Source organism: Sinohyriopsis cumingii, chromosome 13 (assembly GCF_028554795.1).
Source record: "Sinohyriopsis cumingii isolate HCF-2022 chromosome 13, ASM2855479v2, whole genome shotgun sequence".
NCBI classification, from domain to species: Eukaryota; Metazoa; Mollusca; class Bivalvia; order Unionida; family Unionidae; genus Sinohyriopsis; species Sinohyriopsis cumingii.
In genome coordinates this window covers 21,488,079-21,492,869 of record NC_142973.1, presented here as the reverse complement: position 1 = coordinate 21,492,869, position 4,791 = coordinate 21,488,079, and positions in this window count along the sequence as shown.

Below are 4,791 nucleotides of genomic sequence, written 5' to 3'. Positions count from 1 at the left end.
AATGACGTTCAACCGGTGAAGGGAAACGAACCATCTCCATGCAATATATATCCGTCCACTTAATACACAAGTTCAAACAGACAACTAAACTCTCAGGCGCTTGTTCATAATCACACTGAGAAAATAAGTATAACCCCATGAATCTGACATTTTATCAATAAAATACAACGAAATTTGTGACAACACAAAATGACCTTATTATCTATCTATCTATCTATCCGTCGACGCAGTCATGCTTGTCTTTTAAGCAACGGGTGGTGCTTATCAAGATAAAGTAAAGACGGAAGTGATAGGACAGTCAGAAGAGTAGTGATAAGAAAGGCATAAATAAGTAAAAGAGTATCAGTGTACATTTTCGTCCCTTCGTACTCAGACCAATCCGGCTACCATAGCAGTGATGAGATAATGAACCTGAACCAGCATAGCCCTGAGAATCACTAGGTCTGACTTGTAGCTGACTAGTTCGTTAGAATGTCATCTTGGAAAGCTCCTCCCTGAGAGATACCAAGTCAGGAGCTTCTGCAATTATTGATGGTAATTTGTTCCAAGTCTCTATTGTACATGGCAAGAAGCTGAACTTGAAACAATTCGTCTGTCTTTAATTGGAACTTTTTCCTGTGGTTTGCCCTAGTTTGTCCATATGCCAGGATCAGGTATTTGTCCGCTGGTATGTCCACTAAGTTGTTCGCAATCTTGTACAACATGGTCAGGTGGGCCTTGGTTCGCCTGGATTCGACTGATTCCCAGTGGAGATGGTTCAACATTGCACTGACACTGCTAGTGTTACGATATTTATTTGTGGTGAATCTAGCAGCTCTCCTCGGAACCATCTCTATCTTAATTATTAAATCTTTATTATGTGGGTTCCACACAGTCGAGCAGTACTCAAGACTGCTGCGTTTAACATTGTTCTCTTTAACACTTTACAACTTTTAAATTCGGCATTAGCTTACTTTTAATTTGACCGAAAAAGAAATAAGTTTGTATCGTATGAAATTAAATGGCATTCATCTACAATCTTACAAGCTGTACAACGCCTTTCTTCTCTGGCATTTGAAGATATCGTCCCTTCTATATTGATAGGTCGGTCTTGATCACTTCATCGATTTGTTTAATTTCTTCGCAGATAATGGTATTGCATATGTATGACACGCTTTTAATTTATATTTATTGAAATTAAACGGTGTATAACGCACTGTACTTAAATACAAAACATCGTTTTTGCTATTAATCCCCTACATAAATAATTGAAGGTTAGGATGTGTCAGTAACAAACTTTAGTATCGGTAGTAATGCCAACAAAAGCTACAATCGAGGTCCATTGATACGAACATATTAACATTACGGCCGCCATTTTAAAAGAATGACCTCTAGCGACAAGGAAAAGATAATGTGAAAAAACACAGCAACTGATCAACACACCGCCTTGCTAGTCAACACTCAGTTCTGCTGATAAACAGGCAACCAACACCCACACCTGCTGACCCAACTCTCTTCTACTGACAATGACTTTCCTTTACTCATCAACATCCACACTTACTGGCACGCACTCCCATGTAAATTAAATGTTGAGGTGCAAATTAGCATTCTACCGACATTGAACAAAATGGAGAAATGAACAAACGCACACTTAATGAAAGACACTGGCTTACTTTCACAATACAATGTCAGACCAGACAAACATTTCATATGAGACACTATTCCAATTCTGCAATGAGCTGTTTGTGAAAAAGACAGCGAGGCACTGATGTATTATCAAGCAAAGTCAGAATTTATCAGAAAAGATTATTTTCTCAAACGAGAAGATTGTTACAACATAATTTATTCGGCTACTTTGCAGATTTATCGAGAAAGCAGTTGGTGAAAACAGGAAGACATTGCTACACTGTTAAACAAAGCCAGATTTTGCGTAAAATAAGGTTTTTATATTGAAGGTTGTTATATTTTATGATTGTTTTTTTAAAACAGTAACCAACATGCGTTATTCCAACACATTTCTTCACATTAAACAATGCCAGAAAGTAGTATATGGGGTCACCCTAGCGTCAAGTGGACTTACCATGCAAAAACAGTCGATTCACTCTGGCGTCAAGGGGAATTTAACATGGGAAATTTTAACATGGATGGAACTGTAGAGCGTCAAGGGGAATTGAACATGGAAATTGAACAGGACCGGTACTTTAACGTCAATGGGACTTTAACGTTAAAATATGGGGTTTGCACTTTGTCGTAAATGGAAATTGAACATGGGAATGTCACCTGGATGTCAATGGGAATTGAACTTTGGGTGACGTCATGAGGTTCATAGGGTCAAAACATTTTATAGGGATTTTAATGTATTTGTAAGGACAAAGGGTAGATAGGGACAAACATACAAATACACATTTAAACACACAGAAAAGACGACAGAAATGTTCTAAAACAAACCTCACAGAGAGAATAATGGCTCAAAAAAGAAAAGTCTATTGTATGGGTTCAAAACATTTATTCAAGTATATACATGGGCTCTCTGGCCTGTGCTTTGGTCTAAGCACTATCCATTTAATGCATAAACATTTCTACATCAAACAAACCTATTTACTAGTTATTTAGTTCTTGGCTCTAGTAAACCTGTTTACATTTAATGTTCATTTATAAGAAAAAGCTAACACAAAACAAGTAACATGCAATCAAATAGGACAAAGTTCATGTTTCTCTCTCTCTATTCGTCTCACACGTTGTTAAAAATCTGGTCAGCTAGCACTTGTGTCCCAGCGTAGATATTTCCCATCACTTAATCCGTTTCATTCATAAATCGGCTGTTATATCCATCGTGCTAGGTACACTTATCAGTAAGCAGATCAAGTGCAGTCATCGTCTTCTTCCCATGGAGGTACAATGTATACCATATGAATGGTTACTTTTCCTTCGTTGATGTCAAATTTTCCTCTCATCGACTGCACGTCTTCAATAGCCCTAAAAAGTTTGGACGAAGTTATTTCTGCAGGTGTGCTAAATCCGAGACATACAGGTGAGTTCAAACTGTCGCGATACATAGATAGGCTCAAACGACCTCGATCTTTGACTTGGCAATGACATTTGAGTTCCTCTAACAGTGAATCAAGTAGGTCCGTAATGAAACCTGCTACTTCCTCGGCTGAAATGTCAGACGAAGTCTCTAAATTTCACCGTGTAGGTGTAAGTTGTCGTTCTAAATTTTCTTGAGGTCGCTGTCTGAGTCATTTGGATGCTAAAATACTCCTGTAGGTCTACTGAATCATTTCCCTTCTTGGACGCACTTTGCTGTGACGGTATGGTAGTGAAAGAGGTCAGTGATGTTTGTTCCTTCTCTTTTTTCATCTGCGTAGAGTGATTCATCTTTCTCGTTGCTTGTCCTCGCAATGAAGTGTCGTTCTTGGAAGTCGTCCCTTTTTATACTGGGTGATATCAGTATGTCCATAAGGTAAAGTTTTGTGGTCTGGAAGTTTCACTAGCTGCACGTAGTTTGTCATGGCGTTAGTACATAAATAACTAAGATGTGTTACTGCATTGGTGATGTGATAGTGAGGCAAAGAATCACACCCGAGTTTCTCGTTGGACTTGAGTCTTACGCTCTATACTTGCTGTTTGAAGGGATTCATTTTTTCTCAGTTGGTCTTAGTAGTGACAATGAACTGTTGGTCTTGGACGTTGTCCTTTTTTATATGCTGACCAATATTGATGTGACCGTACGGCAAAGTAAAGTGGTTGGGAAGTCGCACTCGCTTCTGGTACACGATTTGATAGACTTTTTCCAAGGGTCGACTGACGATGTGGTGAGTGGGTAAACGTACAATCTTGTTCGGCTGGTAGGTGGTCACTTTAAAGTTTGCATCCTCTCCAGACTGCAATGCTTCTTTCAATACGCCAAAGTTGACCACACGACTGGTACGATAATTCAGAGTCAATCCTTTCACTTTACACTCCGTGTGCACTTCTCCTTGTGGGTCCCGGTATTCGTAGCCGTAATTTTTAGGACCGCCACTCGCGAAACTTAGAATCTTGTCGTCAGGATGTTCGTCTGACCAGGCTCCTAAACGGTCTCCTTCGATGTTAGGGTGTTGCTGACCCGGTCGATCGATGTAGATGCAACTGTCCGTGTCAAAGTACAGGACGCGATCCCCTAACAGTTCTAAAGCTTCGTACAATTTTAAGCGAGCATGAGCTGTCACGTAAGCCGCAATGATGACATTTCCAAAAGGGTCGTCTTGTACAAAGTCCAGATCTTCTTCGTAATTGACCAAGATTAAATCCTCTCGAACGACGTCCACGTGTTTCATGTATTTGGTTTTGTCGTGAATCATCTGGAAGTAGCGGGAAGGTTCTGTCAAATATTCCGTCTTGGGTAAACACGGTCGTTGTGCCATTTTACCCCACAAGCAATTTAACATCACTTTGGCAAACGATCGCCTGCCTTCGTTTTTCTCGATGTGGTCTAAAGTGATGCCTTCTTGTTCCCGGTATTCCTCTTTGAATTGTATTTGGTCTTCGGGAGTGTGACACCAGGAAGGATAGCCGCTGGCTTCTTGCTTCAGTTTCAAAAAGGCATCCACGTAGTCTGCGAAAATGCCTTTCTGAGTAGGGTCACCCTTGTGGTATTGTTGTGTCTTGGGAAAGTGGCAAATTTCGTACACTTCTAACAGTTGGTATCCCATGTCCAGAGCTTTGAACAATTCTACGCTGACCCAGGTTCCCGTCAAGGCCCGTTCTTCCTGGGTGTGCTGACAAGGCTGATCTTGGTTGCACGTTTCGGCACAAGTACGGCACAAGGGA